This window comes from Corvus hawaiiensis, chromosome 8 (assembly GCF_020740725.1).
Source record: "Corvus hawaiiensis isolate bCorHaw1 chromosome 8, bCorHaw1.pri.cur, whole genome shotgun sequence".
Lineage (NCBI taxonomy): Eukaryota > Metazoa > Chordata > Aves > Passeriformes > Corvidae > Corvus > Corvus hawaiiensis.
The window spans coordinates 24608374-24629856 of NC_063220.1; the positions used below are offsets into that span (position 1 = coordinate 24608374).

At 39.1% G+C, this 21483-nt stretch overlaps 1 protein-coding gene across 7 annotated transcripts in view; it reads left to right on the forward strand.

The window, feature by feature from the left end:
• ZMIZ1 (zinc finger MIZ-type containing 1) overlaps nt 1-21483 on the forward strand; it is a 303291-nt gene that overhangs the window by 81471 nt on the left and 200337 nt on the right. The window contains exon 1 of one of the 7 annotated variants that reach the window (XM_048310657.1): nt 10775-10896. The exons of the other annotated variants lie outside the window; for them this stretch is intronic. The gene's annotated coding sequence lies outside the window, so the exon portion shown is untranslated. Of the gene's footprint in view, nt 1-10774; nt 10897-21483 lie in introns of those variants that run through there. 7 annotated transcript variants of the gene reach the window in all.

Consider the following 21483-nt stretch of genomic DNA (forward strand, 5'->3'; position numbering starts at 1 on the left):
GAAGAACCTTCTGCAGACACATTGCAATCTACCCTGGTTTTACTTTGTCTAAACAAAAAGCAATATACACATAGTGAGTGTAGACAGGTCTTTTAGTCTGAGGTTCTTCCTTTGGCAGATGGCTTCTGATTCTTTTCTTTTTCTTTTTTTTTTAAGTAAGTATTGCTTTGAAGGGAGACCAAATAAAATCAGTATTCAAGGATTCTGTTTATCATGTCACTGCATGGGAGATTGCTGTATCCTGTACTAGACCTACTTTATGGTGATATGTACAAGATTCTTATGGCCTTATAAAGGATGCTAACTTGCATTCCTCTCTGCAAAGAAGTATTTCCAAAAGAAATAATATGCAGATTGAATATTTATTTTTGTTCAATACAAAAGTATTCAGAGCTAACTGGCAAATATTTTGCTTCTCTACCCTCCCTTTTTCCCTTAATCATGTTTATCTCCTCAGTGTTTTCTTCTGACTATTGGAAATGCGTTTTTATAGAGTATTTTAGATCAGCAGATTTATAAGCCAAGAATTTTTGTCTTTTCACTGAAGGCATGTGTAAGTAAAGGGACTGAATGATTATTGGGCTTTTATATCTTGCATATATGTATACTGTATATTTTAGATATATTAGATGTATGTGTAAATTGAGATCCTGTTTCAGAACAGTTGTCACTGTCTGAACAATGGTTGATGACTATATGTGTCTTTTTAAATGACTGAAAAATCTAAATAAGGTTAAATTAACCTGCAATAATCTTACTGTGGTGTATTTTTAAATGTTTCATACTGAATAGCATTTAACTACATTTCTCTATTTCACCTTCTTGAAGTTAGTAAGTTCAAGGTATAACTGGTTTTCCACACATTTTATTAGGCCTTGATATTTCTGACAGCATAGCTTTCTTTTTCAGGCCTTCCAGTGGAAAAAGAGAGAGAAAATTATTTCCTTCTCAAGACAAAAGAACAGTGCAAGTGTAATCTCAGCTCTCAGGTTTTCTTTTGTCTCTGTCTCTTAACCTGGTGTGATTAATTGGGTTTGATTTGGTCATGTTTTTAGAAGTTTATGAAAGGATAGGGGAAAGGGAAGAAAAGTACTCCTTTGAAGCACGTATCAGTGATTCTAATGCTGCCTTGAATCATAAAGATATACATGACTGAAATCTGTGTTACCAGAGTGTGAGAAATTCTGTGTGAAATGCCAGCAGGTTTATAGCCCAAACTGATGATCAGGCAAGGGACAGGGACAAAATATATAAACTGCTTGTACTCTGCTGAGAATGTGTAGTCTACACCACAGATCAAACTAAGGCCTTTCAAAGAAAATACTTTCAGCTAGCAAATCATGGAAAACCTCTATATACACAATGTAATCTAAAAATCTCAGAAGTCAAAATAAACCTAGTTAATCTGCAGAATCTGCATGTGTGGAGGAGTGTGTCTGCCACACCTTGTGGGGTCCCTTCTCTCTCTTGCTTATACCTGTCCCATACATCAGAAAGCTCAAACTGAAAGCTAAAAATACTCCTTTACTGTAGAGTGGGAGGAAAAGAGAACAGGTATGAACACCACCTTCCAAAGATACTAAGTGTTTGCTACAGGAACAGTCTGTTGACAGAGAATGCAACAAAATAGTTATGTGTTGAATAAGGTGTTTTCTTTGTTGACTTTGATTGGGGCACTTCAGTGGAATTTCCTCTTGCCCATGTGTGCTCTTACTGGGTGGGCAGAAGCTCACTAACTTGTATAGGTTGGTTTCTGCTAAATACAGTTTAGCAATGACCATTTTGTTACTGTCCTTTTAAATGTAAACATTCCCAGTCTCTTCAGGTGGTCTTCTTAAAATATGTTGTTTTTTTTTTTTCCCTGATGATTTTCATTGCTACCCTTTGATTTTTGTCTCATTTTGCTCTGAATTCATAATTTTCTCATACTACTATTGCCAACCACTAGACTATCACTGCTCCTTTAATAAAAACTATGGCACCAGGGGAACATTGGTTTCTCTGGGTCCCAGTTCGATAACAGATTTCCTTCTCTGAGTATATTCCTCTTTTAGACTGTTCAGATGTCTACCAGAAAGAGTGAATTCTTTGTTTGTTGGTGAGACAGATGCCCACCTGTGCTGAATCCATTTAACAGCTACAGTACAATAATGGTTTTTGGTCATTGTTGCTCTGGACCTGATAGAAGCCAGAGATGGAGTGCTCTTTATCAGTTTGTAGAGTCTTGCAGTACTTTGCTCTGCCTTTCCCTCACACCTTTGGCCTTTTTGGTGGCTGGTGCCGAAACACCTGCCTGGTACCTTTTTTCTTATAGTGCCTCAGAAGTTTGCACCCCGTTCGCTCTATCTGCTCACGGTGCTGAGGTCCTGCTGGTTTGCAGTCAGAGCATTTTGGGAGTTTATGTGGAGGGGAAAGAACAGTGCTTGCAGCAGAGGGCATTCCCCAAGAGAAGATGTACTTACACCATGTCTCCTGGGCAGATATGAGCTTGATGTGCTTGTTTTCAGCTGCCCACATTCTGTGTGGAGCCAAAGCAGAAGCCCCATATCCATCGTTCGCATTGTGTTGAGCTCGAGCTAATAAGCTCGGTCTCTTGGCAGGATGTGTTAGATCAGGCTTACTGCTGTGCTAATTGTGCTTACACAGCTTCCAGTTTGGAGCTGGCTCATTTACAGCTGGCTTGGATGGTGGCCAAGAAGGCTCGCCTCTGCCTGCAGTATGCCATGTAGACATACACACATCCAGCACTTGAATGTGTCTGTCAATAGCAGGAAATTATATTTGGAGGGAGGGGAAAATCTTTGGCCTGGCTGCACGTGTAAACAAGGACAATATTAATGAATGAGGAAGTAGGTAACAGTTTTAATAAGGAGAAAGTTTGATTATTCCTAATTTAGACTCACTGCCACAAGTTGTTTTCAGCCTGTGTGTTTGGCTCTGTCTTGTTCCTCATTTACCACTGTTTTTGTGGGGGTTTTGGTTTGGGGTTTTTTTTTAATATATCTTGGGAACACTTCCCAGATTTAAGAAACCCCATTGTAGAAGTGAGCAGCCTGGTATTTTAACTGAGAAACAGAAGGTAATCTAAACACAGTGTTAAAAATGGGCAAACGTTCAGAGGATAGAAACTTGCTTTTATGATCAGCCATCCACTGTTTTTTGTCTTCCCTTACTTCATATGTTAGCAAGTTATTGTGTACACTGGCTTTAATGCAGTGTCAAGGATTGGCCCATCTTAGTGTTGAAGTGCTGTAGTTAACTAAAAGTACAGGATACTCACTAGTAACAGGAATTATTCAGGAAGAGGAAACTCAGAGCTGTAAAAAGTTCAAGTTTGTTTATTTAGGTTTGAATAACTAGAGTTCAGAATGACCTGAAAGCCACATCCTCAACTGGCAAAGATTGGATTCATCAGTTACCAGCAGTTATGTCATTTACTTCATCAAGAATATGTCCCCTCAGTTATTATGAAATCTTCTTTCTGTGGAGGAGGGTGGTGGTAGATGGGAACATAGGAGTGTGCGTGTACATAAATATAGAGAAAACTGGCCTAGTCTCTTAATTTATTGTGAAATAATATAATGATCCATCAGCCACATTGCTATGAGCTCTCTTAATATTTGAGCCCATTTTTCTCAAATTATTTTTTTAGTCACAAACATCCATGCATCACTGCATTAACTTGCTTGACAGTTTAGAGGCTACTTCTCCTTTTGAGCAAGCCTTGAAGAGACAGTAACAACCTTCTAGTTCTAAAATCACTGTTATTAAAACAACCAGGCAAAGGCAGAGTTGAATAGACTGCACTGCCAGAGGAAGAACCCTGCAGTATTTAAGTGACACTGTAACACCATGGTATTATATTCAGGTCATTAGGGGGCATTTTACAGGATTGAAGTTATCTGGCAGAATGTCAAGGGTGAATTGTATAATCTCTGTTTCTTTGCCCCTCCAAATATGTAGATTAGGGGTTTAAAAAAAATAAATGACACGTTGGTCACCAGTGTTCCTCCTCTGTCTCAGCCCACTGTATCACCTGTGCACCACTTGCAGGGTCAACAAACACTGAGAGGGGAAGGGAAGGGGGGGAGCAAAAGATACTCAAAGATGGCTCAAATGGCTGGTGAGAGAGCACTGTACTGGGGGTTGGGTTTTTTTCTATATGAATCAGAGCAATTGATAGATAAGTATAAACACAAGTGTTTGGCTTTTGTAGCAGGTGTCAGCAGGTGTCCAGAATGGTGGAAAGTTCTGAGCTCCAAGGTGGGTGTTTCCAGAGCAGATCCCTAACACTAACCTTAAGAAGAGGCAGGGGCACTCCTGTGGTTGAATATACTAAAGGAGATGAATGCCTCTTTCCCTTTTGTGCCTTAGAAATTCCTTCTAAATTCACATGTATGGCCCATCGTAATGATTTTGATACCTCTTTTCAAATGTAGTCATCATTCAGACAGCTCTGGTTGAATTTAGAGAGAGTATTAGGCTGTGAAAAGCATGTGTTCTCAGCAGCTCATTGCTGCCTCTGGCAGAAGTTGCTGCCATTCAGATCTGCTAGCTAGATAGTTCATATGATTATTCTGTGCACCATTAGAGACAAACTGGGCTGGGTTAGTTTAAACATGTAAATAGTAGCTTTGGATCATTCTTTCTGCAAGAAACAGATAATCATCACACAAGTAACCTAGCTGTCTAATAGCAAATTTCACCACATCAGTCTTCTCTCGTCTTTCCTTGTCTTTCCTTCACTTTGTTTAAACTACAGCTTTTGGGGTGGTGGGAACATTTGTTAAAAATAATAATAAAAAAGGATCACTGACAAAAAGTAAAGTTGAAATAATGTTTAACTTCCAGTGGTGGGAATGGCAATGGTAACAGGCTGGTTGGTCAGGGCTTCATAACCTTTTTGGATAACAAAGTGGCCATCATACGAATGGGGTGCATGACTGTGATCTTTCTGTGCTCTAAGTGGTTGAGGGGGGAACCCCAACAACAGTTGGTTTATTTGAAGAGTTTGATTTTCTCTAATCTAGAAGATGGGCCAATTTATTACAGGCTCATACCTGTTTTCTTCTTGCTGCATTCCATGTGATGGGAAATTCTTAGAAAAGTCTCATGTTCAAGAGGTGTGCTTGGCTGCTGCATACCAGTACTCAAAAAGAGTGGTGAGGATACTGGACATTATTTTTACAGGTCTTTCCAAAGATAGCATTAACATCTTACTAGGGAGTAGTGCAAGACTCGTATTTGTAGAGAAGTGTTGGCTATGCCAATGGGAGAATTGCCTTGCCTGGCAGAGCTGCTGCCGTAGGAGGCTGTGAAGGCAGATCAGCAGGTTGAACGCGGCTGTGGCTGACAGCTCCATGAACATGAGGGGCAGCACATGTTCCTACTCTGGCTGGCTGTGGTGCTGGAGAGTAAAGGCAGTAAGCTGGGCTTATGTGCCCTGCCTACCTAAGTATCTTCTGCTCAGAATACCCAGTTAGAGGGATGACTTGATCAACCCACAATAGCATGTTTTCTGTTCCTACTGCTTTGCTGTGTATAAAATACTATAAATGTTATTGACTGTATTTTAAATTACTTCAATACCCTCTGCTTCTGCGTCCTTCTTTTTTTTGATGTTGTTTTTTATGAGAAAAGACTAAACTTTCATTTTCATATCTATAGCCTACTTTCACAAAGGATAAAGCTTCAGTTTAGATTTAGAGGACTGTTCTCTCTGGATCTTGTTTTGCTTTAGTTGTCACCAGCATTTGTTTTAAAATGTGTATCAGGAAGCCAGTTCTGTCCAACCATTTCTACTGGGTATTTTTTCAAGTTAAAGGCAGTGGGCTTTCCTGAAAAAGTCCATAGACAAAGAACTCCCCAGTGTGTCTCTAGCGATCTGTGCAGTTAGCAGTTACTCCTGTGAGCTGTCATTTTACAGTAAAAATAGAAAATGTAAAATATTGATTACGTATGCAAGTACAAGAAATGTACATCTGTATACTAGCTCTCCAGAAGCTTGTAGATAAAAATAGATTTTAGTCACATTTTTCCTTTTAATGTGCCACAAGAAGTAAGTTTTGTTATTGAGGAAGTATGTGTGAAGCCATAAGGCTATAAGCTTGTGAAGAGAACTTTATTCCAGCTATTTTGTTAAATGAATTAATGCAGAAATTTTCTGGGACTTCTCTTCCTAAATAAGGGACATGTACTAGTTATTGTGGTGCAGCAGTGAGCTGCATGAAGTTCAGAACGGGAGAGATCTGTGTTGGTTATTAAATGCATACCAGGTATTGTAGTTTATGCACACTAGAAATACATAGTGGCCTGATGCTTATGTTACTGTGCCACTTGTACTGCCTTTTCAATGTATTTGTTGATGCTGCAACACTTTTTGCACTAAGTTTTAGATAATTCAGCACCTGCTTTTCTCAGTTGAAATACTCATGCTGCTCTCATTGGTGGTAGACAGCAAAAGCCTGTTTCCCTTCCATCTCACTGAAGGAAAACATCTGGAGGACAGGTTTCACTGTCCTTAGCCATTGAATCTGTTGTGACTTTTTTTGATTGCTATCAGTTTGAAGAATTGCCGGATATGGTTTTGATCCAGAAACTTGCCAAACCAACCTGTGCCTCTAGCGTCTTATAAGGACTGGTCATGAAAATAGGAAGATCGTAGGACAAGCCACATTATCTTATGAGATGATGTGTATATGGTAAGTTCAGAATAATTACACAATGAAGTAATCGGCCAGCAACTTATTACGTTCCTCAGTATGAACCTCAATAATAGATTGGTCTGGCAAAAATAGAACTTTTCTTTTAATAGCCATTGTCAAAGTGTTTTTAAGCATTGTTAATGTTTATTTAAAGTTGAACTGATACCAGGCTCACTCTCCAGTTCTTTATAGAACGAAAATTCTTTACTCAGAATGAATCTTAATAATTAATTGAAGGTATTTTAGAAATAGGGTTTGTGGTGGAGTTTAATTTCAATGCTTATTCGCTTCATCCACAGTGACTGTAGATATTAATTTCAAATTATGTCTTATTAAAGATTTTGAGTAATAACCACCTGGTTCTTTGACATTTTGGGTTTATACATGAAACCAGGGAATCAACTACATTTGCTCATTTTGTTGCCAAAATGTAGCTTGACTTCTGCAAACAGTTTAATGGAGAGGATTCAGTTTTAATGGAGTGGATTCAGTTTTGACAACTGTATTCAGTTATCACAGTTATACCTGTGATAACATCCAGCATTTTTAGGAAGGCTTTGTCTTTGTTTTCTGTAGCTGGTAAATCTATTATTTTGGATATGAATACACCCAAACCCAATTTACTACTTGTAACGTGAAGGTACTACACAAGCTACCAGAATATTTGTAGCTGTAATACTCTCTGATGGAGGTACTGTACTTTGCAGCATGTCTGCTTTCTTCCTTTGGTAAGCTTGCAGTTGATTCTTTTTTGGACAATGTGCATTCATGCATACATGTGCAAAGTGCATTATCAGCCTGAAGCTTCAGGCTAAATGTGTGAGCCTGGGTGTCATGTTTCTAATGAAATGTGAAGTAATTGCTCAAGTGTAGAAGATGTACGTGTGTTTATGGAACGTGAAGTACAGGCACAGTCTGCGATTTCAAGTGTCTTATGAAAATGTGTGTGTGGTAAGGCCATGCTGTCTTCAAAACAAACTTATGTTCTTGAACTTCAGACTTCTTAGTCTTGAAAAGTGAAGTGAATGACAGAATACCTTAAATACTTCCATATGTGTTTATATATAGTAGGTCTAAAACCACTTACACCAAGGTAACTTACTGCAAAGGAGAAACATCTGCTGAATTAATTTTCATGAGGTAGGTACTTTTCTTAAGTTTCTGTGTTGTGAGGCTTCCCAGCCAAGAGGAGAAAAAACATACAGGTATGGTGATCTGTTAAATAAATGAAACAAGTGGATTGTGGGTAAATAAATTTGAGTGACAAAGAGATTATATAAGGAGAGTAAAAAGCATTCTTACACAAAGAACAGTGGATGGTGCCTACCTCTCCATCATGATCCCAAACGCTAGAAAAATCAAAGGCTTTATTCTTACTGGAGAGACTGAAAGAAGGTCAAGTTCAAAAATAGCTTTGGGTCAAAAAGGAGGGAGGAGAAAGAGACAGTATAGACACTGAGATGAGTAACTTCAGATAACATTTGAGTGTTGGACATGTCATTGAGAGAACTGCTGCTGAGGAAGAGACCTGCTGTAGCTAATATTTTCAGTATAGTGACACATGATATCACTACTAGAAATGGGCTGCTTCGGGTGCAGGGTGTCATTGTACCCTATTTATTGGTGTCTATTGATCCTCCATTTCCATGTGTGCGATGCTGGGACTTCTGAGGCCACATGCCTTGGTTGTCTTGTGGCAATATTCCAAGCCATTCTATAAATCCTTCCTCATGAATTATGGAGGAAAAAAACTGCCCTGTTCCTTACCTGGTTAAGACTTTTAGGAAGACAGTGAAGGCTCTTGTGCAATTTAATCTTTCTTGTCCTCAGCCCTTTACTCATTTACACAGCTATAAAGAGACATAAATGCTGGACCTATGCTCTAATCCTTATCATCGCTGTACCACCTTGAAGTCATGACTTTTGAAGCATTTGTAGCTGCAGAAATGCTTTAATGTTGCTGAAACTTCTTTCCTATGTGCATTAAAAGTGCACATGGTGGTGGATTTAATCTGAGACTTGCGTACAAGTACTTTGACTAGATACTCTCTGAGTTTAGAAACAATGTAGGAAGTAATATGCCAAGGAGAAAGGATTTATTTAATTTTATTCAAAAACTTCTAAACAGATTGAGTCTCTGATAATCCTAGCAGCTGATACCTGGAGTTAGATTTTGAGGAAGTAAGTGTCTTCTACTGGCATCTCAATATTTTAACTATAGTTTTCAAAAAAAATTTTTTTAAATGTAAAGCATAATAGTATCAAATGAGATAAGAGTCTGAAAACCTCCGCTCAATAAACTGATATGTTCTCCAGGAAATTGATGATATATCAAAAGCTGTTTCTTCAGATAGCAATCACTAGCTTAGCTTCCCAAAATGAATGTGAAATACGGACATTGAGAGAAGGCTTGTGTCTGCTTATAATGGTGCTGGTTTTGTCTACAGAGTTCTTGGCTTATCTTGAGAGGGGTGCTGAAACACAACAAAACGAATGCAAACTGTTTCAGCCAGCACCACTTTCTTCTGACCATAAATATTTCTTGGCTTATGTGTATGAGATCAATTCTAAGAAATTTTAATATTTTGTTTTTTCCTGTTTCTTTTTTTTTTTCTTTTTTTTAATGACCAAATATACTGGATGAAAACAGATCCTCCAATTAAAGAGAAGCTATATATTTAAAATTAAGCATATTCTCCCATACAGAAATAAAACTATGCATGCCTTTTTAATCAGTCTTTCTAAACAGGGCATAGAAAGCTACGTCTGTTGTGGTGGCAGTGATGTTTGTTTCCTTTTTTTTCTTTTGGAATTGCTGAATGTTTTCTTCAAATAATCTCTTTTGTGGCTAATCTGGGGTCTTTGCCACTGCTGTGATAATGAAGCAGTGTCCACTGGACCAAGTAGTATCTTGCATTGAAGTCTCTTAGTAGAAGGAGCAGTGAGACATGCACGCCTGACCCATGTGTGGTTTGTGTATAACAGATTGTCTCTCTTGAAAATGAGCATTCACAGGTCTCTTCTGTTCAAACTGGAAGTGACTGTTGTAAAGGGTGCTCTTCATTCACAGGGAGTGAGGCGTGTTGTTGTCCCACTTAGTGGGACCCCAGAGGCCAGCCTGATCCCGGGAGATCCACTGGGAAACACGAAAGCTTTGGGGTGAACTTCAGGTTTCACATGTGGGCAGATGTGGTTTGGTCAGTCAGTGTATTTTTCAACCCTGTTGAGATGAGCTTTAAGATGGGCATTTCTTGCTTGCACTGAGTCACTGCTTAGGTGACCAAATACATAGGCAAGCTGATTTTTGCAATGAGCAAGTTTTTTTACAAATGGACATAATTTCCACTAGTTTCGCTTTCAAGTCTGTCTAAAAATGAGTGATTGTTAGTGTTTGCACATGATGCCTTGGGAGTCATTAATTATTTATCTTCATGAATGCCTGTGTGAGAAAGGATTTGGTTACCCCTGTTTTACAGGACACAGACAGGGCATGAATTGACTTGTAGACTGTGCTGTGCTATGGTAGAGTGCTCCATAGAAAGACTGTCATGAAGCTGCAAGGAAGGGTGTTGCTCATTGTACTGTGCTTTATTTTTAGAGGATTCAAGAGCAAACTGCTGCAAGTATCGGACTGGAAGGAATATTGCCTTTTCTCACTCTTTCTTAATTCTGTAAAAGTCCTTATCAAAAACTGGTAGTGTTTTCGAGTCTCATAATGGCTTAAAAGACTTGTGTCTACTGAAGGAAGCCCAAGCCAGCTCAATTGTTTCTTTTGAGGGCGAGGTGCAGGGTGTTGTTTGTGCAGCCAGCCTTGGCAATGCCTTCCCCTCCCCAACTTCTTTGTCCCCCTTCTTCCCTTCCCCCGCCTCCCCAATTATTTTTCCAGAGACCTTGGCTTGCTGCTTCTGGGGCAGCAGCAGCAGCTGCTAGTGCTGTCCTGTAATTCTTCCATCTCGGTCACAGGGGACTGGAAGGGGAAAGACAGTCTGTCTCAGCAGCAGTCCACCAGCTGCCGCTACAATCTATAATGCGTAAATTTGCAAAATATAGCTTTTAATTTTGCTTTGCAGTCAGAATGAAAAACTAGAGTGCACCACCACTGCCATCGTTGATTGATTAATAGAAATAAATGCTCCCCGCTCCCTGGTTCAGACTTGGACTAAAAGAACTTGGAAGTGGCTAAAAATAAAAGGTAAGAAACCTGACAGATTTTCCCACCAACAGAGTAATTAACAACACATTGTTGTGTATGTGTGCTTGAGAATGTGCTCTGGCTAGGTAAAAGCTGTTGAGTAATGCAAAAATATTAACTAAATCAGAGTATAAAATTAGGCTTAGGGTCATGATACTTTCTGAAGTACGTGGATAAGCAGGGCTTCTTTGTTACAGCATTAAAGACTGAGGTAGTCCCACAGATTCTAGCCTAAGAGGTTTTCCTGAAATTGTGTATTGAGACATATTTTTGGTTTTGAGGTTTTTCTTAAAGGAGAGAGGAGGGGAATTAAAGAAGAATAGGCACTGTTCTTTCTCTGCCAGCAATGTAGTTGGAGTACCAATAGTAAGTGCTTGTTTTGTGTCCAGTCATACATCTTGAGTAAGGAAATGGCACATAGAAAAGGTAAGCAGCCCCCAAATTTCCATTAGAAATGGATTTGTAACCTCTTCAGTGTGTGTTTATGAATGATGAATCTTTTAGTTGGACCATTCAAGAAGAACCAGCCATAACATGGCCAAAATTTGTGAAAGAACTTGTTTGAACTGAGTAGTTTAACTCAGTGGGTTGTTCAGAAGACTTTAACTGTAAAACACCATTCATAAAAAGAATTCATGTTGTTGTGGCACACATTATTGACCAAGGATGACTGTTGTGTGTATAGCTGAGAGAACTACTTTTATCACAAGTCAGTTTTGCAGCTGATTTGTCAGAATTTGGGAGAGAGCAGATCTAGACCTTACCCTTGTGGACACCCTGACACTGTCAATAAACATACAGTGGAACCTAGTACCTATCTCCAGAATTGCCAGTCCTGATTTCTATACATCTTACATGATACTAACATCAGCACTTTTAAGTAAAAGCACAAACAGACCCTAATCTCTCAAGACACACTACTTTGAATATATATGTTGTTCAGACATGTTGGCAGAAGTAAGCTAAATCTATATGTGTCTTTGGGACTCCAAAGAAAACCATTTAAAATGGTTTAAGGAATAAAAAAATCCAATCCTCGTGCATGTGCGTGCACATATTATCTTAAATTTGTTGGAGTTTTTAGTATGTGAAAAATACAGCCTTGAATGTATACCATGTTTTTCATCACCTGGGAAAATAGAGTAAGAAGAAATTATATAGTTGACCCATTATTCAGGCACCTGGGAATTAAGAGAATGGAAGAGCACTTTGTTTCTCTGAAGTCCTTCCTGGTTATACATATATATATATTTTAAATAAACATGGTATGCTCAAATATTTATTTAAAAGCAGTGTTCAGTCATATGACTTGCTTGGGCAGAGAAGTAAAATTTAGTGAAGTGCACACACTTTGTGTTATTCAGTTGCAGTGTTTTGGGTGGGCTACTTGCTCACTTTCAGGGAGAAGATAGAAATGAAATGATAGAGGCTCTTCACAGGTGAAAACCAGCAGAACTCTTGGAAATACTACTTTAGCCAGACTTTATAGTATTGCACATTACTAGTCTTGTAACGTATCAGAAATTACCTACCAAAAATTGTTCGTGTTTAACCTTTAAAGAAAAACTGCTAGAGTATGTTTTAAAACTTAAATGGTAGCAAGCTGGATTGAAGCTTGCTAATTTCTGACTAGGTGGCAACAAAGGCCTCTAGAACTCTCAGTAAAGTTTCCAAGAAAGCAAGTTCCCCTTTCCAATACATATTTTTATTTGTCTTCCTATTGTGGTAAAGGCATCTATCTTCTGCCAGTGTTTTCTGAGCTATGCACTGAATTCTTTTGAAGATGATTGAATTTGCTTTTTATTGAGTTTTCCTTCCCTTCAGAATTAATACTGTTATTTTAACATTCAAGCTCCCAAGCACAGCTTCTTTCATACAGATATTGTTACTTTGGCACTACAAAAGACACCCTTACTAGATACTGGTATTTTCAGCATGGGCTGTTTTCCATCCATTCTGCAAGGCCTGATTCTTAATGCAAAGAACAGCATTAAAGTCTCAGTGAGAACCAGCCTTTCCTCGTTTCTGCCCCTGTGGGGATTTGAGCAGTCTCTGCAGCCTCCTGCATAGACACTATGTGTGGGGAACACCACTTTGGGGGCAAAGCTAACCTGTTGGAGAGTGGAGTTTTGAGGGTGTGCTCTGAAATTTTTCAGCAGCTGCATTGTCACTGGGTACCTCCTGTGTAACCCTTTCCATGGAAGTGGGAAGGTGGCTGTTACTGTTGTGTCCATGAAACTTTGGCTATGGGCAGTAAGCCCATAGTCAAATCTGTAGATCCATTCTGGTTCTTAGAATAACAAATTTTGAGACAAGAATAGACATAAATAGATATTTAAAGATCTTTCAGAAAAGAGACCTAAAAGCACATGCAATCTCCTTGAAAGACTATGGTATCTAGAAAATGGATTTCTTAATTTCAACTTAATTTCTAAATTCCTCAGCCACAAAATTCCTTGGTAGTTGGACTCTTAAAAATCCATGTTCCCCAAAACCTCTTTAAGGGAGTGAGAAAGAGGGAGAAAAAAATGTAAGTTTGAAGCTTGCCTAACATATCAGTTGGGATAACATCACTTCTGTCTGTCCTTAGTAAAACACAATGCCAGATCAGGAGCCAGGGGATAATCTTTTGCTCTAAATTGTTTTCCTATAATATCTGAAGCTGCACAGTCTCAAATCAGGAGTGGAGAAAGGCTATCCTGAGTCTCTCTCTTTGCCTGCTGATACAAGCATGATTTCATTATACAAACATTTGCTCCATTAATTGTCGTTATTCCTAATCCTCCATTTTGCTTAATGGCAAAACATTTCACTGCAGGGGAAAAAAAATTAGATTAAAGTAAAGACTTTCAGACAGTAAAGAGTACTAATTGAAACCTGCAAGGGATACCCCCATCATGGAAATTCAAAATTACAGAAGTTATTACTGATGTAACTGGAAAAGTGATACTTGAAAATCCTCAGGCGTACACTTTGCATTAAGTTTTTGTATGTTTTAAGTCAGGGTTGGGTTTTTTTTCTTCCTCTGCAAATGTAAGAACACAGCTTTAGTGAATGTGTGCACCTAGTGCTACATGTGTGTTTGTACAACATGCATTTTGTCTTCTAATGGAAAGTAGAGGTTTTGATTGTGTCCATGTGGACCTCTAAAAGGAGATAAAGTGCAGATGGAGATGCTAGAACATTTTGGTTCTGTTTCTCTTTGCTCCTTCCATGTGGGTTGGTTTTTTTTAGCCCCTGTCTTCCCCTGCAGTAGTGTTGCGTTGAGATCTCAGAATAAAATATTTTTCCCTGTGCAAAATGCACGTGTGTGTTTCTGTGTTTTCCTTTGCAGTCTGTGGTATACAGCAACGTAGGTTGCTGTATATTTCTGTTCTCTAGAAGTTGATAATACTTTACCCAAAGGAAGACTGGGGCATATGAAGGTTTCCCTACTTCTCTTTCCTGCAGCTCCTGCAGGAAGGGGAGAGCAGTGAGCTGCTCCTGGAGCTCCCTTCCCATATGACAGACCTCCAGCTTGCAGGCACACAGATGGGGGTTGTGTTGAGTGCATAAAAATATGAATGCGGATGCTTATCGGAGAAACATCATGTGCCTTCAGTGAGTGTACAGTGGTAGGACAGCACTTCCTAAATGGATTTTGAGGTTGCACAGCGTTTGGTAAGGAAAGGAATAAAGAGCGTGTTTCCTTTTGAAGGGAAGAGAGCAATATTCTAAAAGGCATCCCTCAAATATCTCTCAACAATTTTCGTTGTTTTGAAGAGTTTAAACCTACACAGTTCTGGATTTTTGGGTTATTTTTTGGTTCCTTGATTTGGCACATTTTTGAATGCATAATACAGTATGTTGGTTGTGTGTGTGTCATGAAGGAACCCCAGTAAAATGTAAATTCATGGTTTTAAAATTATGTTTCCTGAGATGATCTGTTCTCTGTGTGTTTTGTGCTCTGCATCTCCCTCCATTCCCCCACCCTCAGGGCCATTAGGTGTAAGTCAGATTAGCTCAGTGACTCTTATCAGACCTCTTTTTCCTGTTAGCCCCAGATAAATTTATATGACTTAAAGAGTGAACTCCAGGCAAAACCTTTTTCCTGCTGGGGACAGGAGCTGCATTTGCCAAAGGTCTGTGTTGGTGAATAGTACCCCACTGTGCTCTATATGGGACAGTGTGTGGGTGGCAATTTACATGGTAAACAAAGGTAGGCAGGGAAGGTAGATAGTTAAGCTTATGCTTTCAATGCTTCTCCTTAAAAAGTACCTGTTGAAAATTAGCAGCAACAAATATCACAAAAAGAAGATTGGTGTAGATTTTTCCGTATTTAAGAATCAATCTTTAAATAAAAGGATTTTTACACACTTTTGATAGTAAATTAAACGTATTGATAAAACTTGTACCAATTTTGTGGTAAAGGCAAATAAAGACTGTACCTGCAACTATTCCATTTAAGGATAAATGGAAACCTTTTATTTAATCAGCAAAATAGGCTCATACTCATCTGAAGGATCACACACATCCTCTTCCTGCCACCCTAAATGGGTTGTTTGCTTGTTTGTCATAAAAGGTGTAGGAAGGCAATGTGAATTAGATGGCAAAGGACTTGAGAGAGTGTCAGGAAGCATTGACATTCTTATTTGTAGCATGTATCTACTATGTGACCTTGGACAAGTCTCTTCACCTATGCCATATCCTGTTATTAGATTATAAATCTGTGCTGGGAGAATGCTTGTCGCAGTTTGCTTTTGTACCTGGCAAAGGGCCTTTTAGATATTATTGTAAAACAAATAATAGAAATAAGGATAAAAGGTTTTTTTCTGGAACACTAGCCTTCCATGGAGATAGGGATTTCTTTTTAAGCTTGCTCTGGTACCCACTCATCTACAAAAATGTTCATTCACTGTGTCGCCTCCCAAGCAGCAAAAACCTTCTAACATGAAATTTGCTGTTTATTCAGCTAAATAAATGTTGTGAGTGAATGTGCAGTCCTTGAAAAGTTTTGCAAATTCATTCTAAAATACAAAAAACCTAACACATGAATATTTGCAGAATTTTCTTTTTGATTAAAGTAGAGGGCTTTCTGTGGCGTTGTATAAACTGTGTATTTTAATTGCGGTCACAATCTGTTTCCTTGGGGGAAGGCTTGTCACTCAGAAGTGGCTGATCAATGTGATAACTGTTAGCCCATGGACACTCTAACGAGCCCAGCTCACGCTGCTGCGGGAAAGTCGCTGCTGTATTCCATGTGACGAAACTCTTGTTCCAGTTCACCTCCCATTTTGCACTGATACCCCTCATGCTCGCGCTGGCGCACGGAAGGGAGCTCACATGGGAGACTCTCCCTTCCAGTTCACTGACTTGCATCCAGGCCACTTGCAGATGCTGCCGTGCGGAGAAGCTGCTGGTCTGCGTGGCAGGAGAGCTTGTTGTGTAACGCTGCGTGTCACAAGGGGTTTCTGCCACGCTGCCTGGCCTCACACTGAGCTCTTCCCCTACACTGCATCTGATGAGCAGCGTGGTTGAGTTGTGAGAATTCAACTCTGTCTTTTGCAGGGTTTAATAGTTGAAATTTCATGGATTTGCATGTCAGTGGGAGGAAAACCTTATGTGCTTCTGGTTGCAGTGTAGAGGAGCAAGAATTTTGTTTCCAATAAATTTTTGGGTGTTTTTGCTTTTGGGTTGTTTTGAGGGTGTTTCTTCTATGCCATTCAGGACACTGCAAGTCTATTTTTCAAGTGTTTTGTTACTAACACGCTACAAAATTTTTAAAAGGGAGAGAAATTAAGATTTACAGGTGGTAGTCACTTAATTCTAGGACTTGACTCTTTAATTATAAAATAACACTTTAATTCAAAGTAACATAAGAAAGATTGCTTTTTAATTGTTTATAATGTCAAAAAGGATAAATATGTAAGTTTAATCTGTGCTCCTGCATACATTCAAGAGTCTTCTCTCCAATAATGTTTTTATCAAGCTGTTTAATTTGTTGCAGCTTTTAAAAGATGTCATGTGATGTAGTAATTTAAAAAGTAAAAAATTAAGACAGTACAAAGAGAACATACCTGACATGAATACAATATAACGTGCGTGTGGTTCAACTTACTCTGAATAATATTCCTATGCAGTTCCTGTTAGTTCCTTGGGTGTGACTTTGCTAATAGCAGAGAGGGTATTGACCAAGGTCTTTGCTGATAATTACTTCCTAAATATAGTTAAATACGAAGGTGGTGCTAGCAAGATGCTAATTGGCTTACAAACAGTTTTGAGATTTTTCATTTTCCCAGCACCACTAGGTTAGAGCATGTGGTGCAGCAGTTCTTCGACAGAGAGGACTGCTGGTGGAGCTGCTGAAGCCAACAGAGCAGGATGTCCTGTGGTGTCACATTGGAGATGGAGTCTTTGTGCTTAAGGCACAGACAAAATACTTCTTCGATAGCTGCGGGACTTCAGGGAAGCCATTCAGTCCCACTGTCTAAAAGAGAAGCAATACTTTGCTTCTCGTCTTTCTAGAACTTAAGCTTGGGGGAGGTGGGAGGGTGTATATATTTATAAATAAAAGGTTGGTCACTAGCTTACAACATCACTGGAATACAGGCAGGTTTAAAATATGTTTGTCATCATGGAACAAAACCGTTGTGGGTTGTCTGCATTAGTGCGGATATGCCATATTGCAGCTACGCTGACTTGGAGCTATCATCAGCTGTTTGGAAAGGCCCCAAATGTTGCTTAGACAACACACCTTATTCTTCCAAAAGCCAAGGCTTTCGTGGAAGCAGTAAGTGTAATTTTCCAAAGCAGGGCTGGCATGGGAGCATTAGGGGGATCTGAAAGACAAAAGGGAACGGGAGCTTTAATGAGCACCTTTGTCCAAGTTAGCGCGCAGCTGTCCCCAGCACGGCGCGCTGCTGTGCGGCTCCGGGTGTTTGTGCTGTGTAAGCGTGACTAATGGCTGTGATTCATGAGGAGCGTGCCTTGTCTTGGGACGGCTGAGCTGGTTTCACCTCAAGCTGCCTGCTCCCTTTCTCGGAAGCTTGCTGTGCTCCAGTGGGGTTGGCAGAGCTGCTCACCAAGCAGCTGCTGACCTGCTGTGAACGATGGTTGACATATGAGGATAAACCAAAAGCAGGACTGCTGGCAGTGTGGACTTTGTGGCAGTGGTCTGCCTGTGATACCTCTTATGTTAAGCCTGGAATGATGATGCAGTGATGGTTTTCAGTGGGAACATATTCCAGCAAAGGCTGAAACAATTACAGTCTGACATGAAGTTTTAGTGGACAGTTAAGGAAGAAATAATATTGTGAGTCACTGGCAGCAAAAGCCTCTGTGTTGTTTTTGGTTGGTTGGGGTTTGGAGTTTGGGGTTTTTTTGTTTGTTTGTTTTTCTTTTTTAAGGCAGCTTATTTTTGTTGAAATTTCATCTCTGTAAAATAGAGTTCTTGCATTATTGCTGGTTTTTTAGGAGGTCTGCAAATGTTTAGGTTATCCCCTAATTTCTCAAATACAAAGGGTGTGTAGTTGAGGCCAAGCATGGGAACATGCATCCACTGAAATTGCTCATGATCCAGTGATATTTTTTGGCCCTGGTAGGTATTGTGTCAAACATGATTCTAAACCTATTTATTGCCTCACTTAAACCTTTGAGTTTATCTGGTAACTGCTCTAAAGAGCTGATTTTTATCAAAGTGTCATTATATAAATATTTTTCAGTCTTGGGAAGATAATGCATCCTTGTGTAAAACCTGCTTCTTGCTGAAATCAATGAAGAGCAAGGAAGGCCCAGTTCCTTGCAGGGCAGTGGCATTGTTGTGAGGTTATCAGAAGGTTAAAGGTACAAATCAGCTGTTGGCTTCAGTAACTGCTATGAGAGAAATATGGAAAAAGATACATTTTTTTTGTAAATGAGATAGCATAGTGTGTGATTCTGACCTTTGCTGTAAGAGGTGCAAGTGAAACAAGATTTTGTGGCTCCAGGAAGACAAGATTTAGATGTTCCCATTTGGGCTGTAAAAGAAGGTGAACTTTTTCAGATAGCATTCATAATGCTTGCCATGGGTTACTGTTGAGCATCCTGCTTTGAAAAGCAAACCTTTATCCAAAACTTTGATCCATTTTAGGTGGTTAAGGAAGGCACAAGAAGCATTTTACAGCATTGACACATGCCTCTGAACTGATGTTTGGGTTTTTTTGGAAGAAGAAAGAGATATACCACAGAAAATACTATTCTTGAAATATTTGTGACCATCACAAAATTGGGATGAATTGGAACTTTCCCAGGATTTCTAGACCAAAGTGGTGCTGGTAAGTGTGTCAACTTCTTGAAGCTGGCCCAAAACCTCCAGAAGTTTGGAGGTTTGCACAGTGCTAGCGGCAATTAATTATGCCTGAAAAAAGATACACACTTTGGGTTTTTAAAAAGGAGAACTTGCTGTGATAGATAAAACATATTCTATTTTAAAGCATTTTGAGAGTTGAAGAATGATTTTGGTTTCTTCTACCCTGACTTCCTCCCCCTCCCCATTTATATTTTTCAATACATCTGCAACACTGGAGTTATGAAAGTGATTTGGGAAGAGAAGACTGGGTGACCAGCTACCATGGCAATGGCAGACATATTAGGCATAAGATTCTAAACAGTATTCTACTCCCTTATTTGAAGAAGCATTTCTTTTAATATTTGACCCCATTAGAACTTGAACATTGTAAATGATGGTAACATGTTTTGGTTTTTCTCATATGTGTTGTCATCCCGCGTTTACAGTGGAACACACACTGTGAGTTTAAGACTTTGGAAATTCTTCATTTTGGAATTGAGAAATAGGATTTTTCAGGCAATCTGAATTTCCATCTCAAAGGAACTGGAAATTTCATGTCTTCTAAATTTTCTATTTAAAAAAAAAAAAAAAGCTTTACAAAAAAAGTGCTTTGAAATTGCTGTCTCTTAAATGAAGCAGAATGCTGTCATCTTCTGGTTTCTTTCATTAGCTTTGTGTACATCACCATTCTCATTTTGTAAACAAAAATGTTAGTGTACCCACACTGTAGCTTGAGCTGGGAAGAGATGCAGTGGTAGGGCAGTCCTGACCAAGACCCTGGCTTATCTTAATCACTGACTCAAGAGAAGTCCCAGTACTAATAATTTTTGGACCTGTGATGCTTTCAGTGTCTAAGGCAGGGAGCCATAGTATTTAAAAACATTTCATATTTCACCAGCATTTTGTAAAGAAATCTTTATTTCATCATGAAAGCCAGTGCAAATCATTAATCCTGGGTCCTGATCCAACAAGTAGCTGCATGCAAGCAGGAGCCTGCCTGTGTGGAATTTTCATGAAGGCTCAGTGCCTCTGATGAGTTTCTCAAAAGTATCTCCAGAAGGTTAGAACTAAAGCCATTCAGTTTAGGGTCCCATAGGACTTTTTTAACCATTCTGGAAATGTCAGCATTGTTTGACATGACCTTGCATTGAAAGGGCTATCCATACAGGGGTGCTGCAGATCCCAGCAGGCAGGAGGAAAACAGGAACTCCCAAGAATGTCATCCCTTACCACGCTCTTCCTCTGAGGGGTTTCAAAGACTGGCAAGCTTGTGTGGTTTGGCAAAACTTGTAATTGATGAGCAGTTTTCAAGAAAAGTTTTGCCAGTAACTTACCAAAAGAAATATTCCCACTGTTATGTCAGGTTTTACAGTCACTTTTTGTTTGTTTATATTTAATCTCAAACCATTGAGAAGTTGTATGTTTCTGCAAATTAGGTTGTTCTGTGCAGCTTACATTCGAAAACAGACAATCCCCCAAAACATTACAACACAAGGAGAGCAGGTGTATCTTCCCTTCTGTTCTGTCAGCATTTGTTCTGGTTTTAAGGGAGAGAATAAACTGCAATTTTGGAAAATGCTGTTGTATAATACTCCGTGATAAAATGAGTGCAAATTCTGGTCCCTTGTGCATTACCTACAGTTATGAAAATGGAAATATGCTCATATATTTATAATAACAGGGAAATCAGTATGCTCTGTTCTTATATAAAATAAATAATTTTCATTCATTTAAATAATAGTGCCTAAAACAGTAGAGATTAAAAGAGCTGGTAAAGGTTTTGAGATTTTTGCACTATAAAAACATTTACTTATATGTCACTGTTAAGACCAGAGCTTAGCAAAGAACATGAACATGTGTTTTACTTAAGTATAATGTTATTTTGTGGAGTACTTAGTGTGAATCTAATTACGTTTGGTATTGCAGTCCTCACTCAGAGCTGTAATGTTGATCATGTAAGCAAAAAAGAACTAGTCATGACATGGAGATTAATCCGCTTTCAGAACTCCAGCTTTTGGAGACTTGTAAGTCAGACAATCTTGGCAAAGCTCTCTTTTATGGTAAGAGTTAGAAGTAGATATTTTTGTGATTGATTGGCCTATTCTGACCAGCATATGTTATGTTCAGTTTTGGCTCAGTCATATTCTCCTGTGTGGTTTTGGGGAAATAAGTGGAACTTTCTGTGACTTATTGTTTGTCCTACCAACAAGAGGTAAAACTGTTTCTCTTCTGCCAGTTGACAGTCTTGAAAATAAAGCTGAGGCCTGTGAAGACTTCAGCAG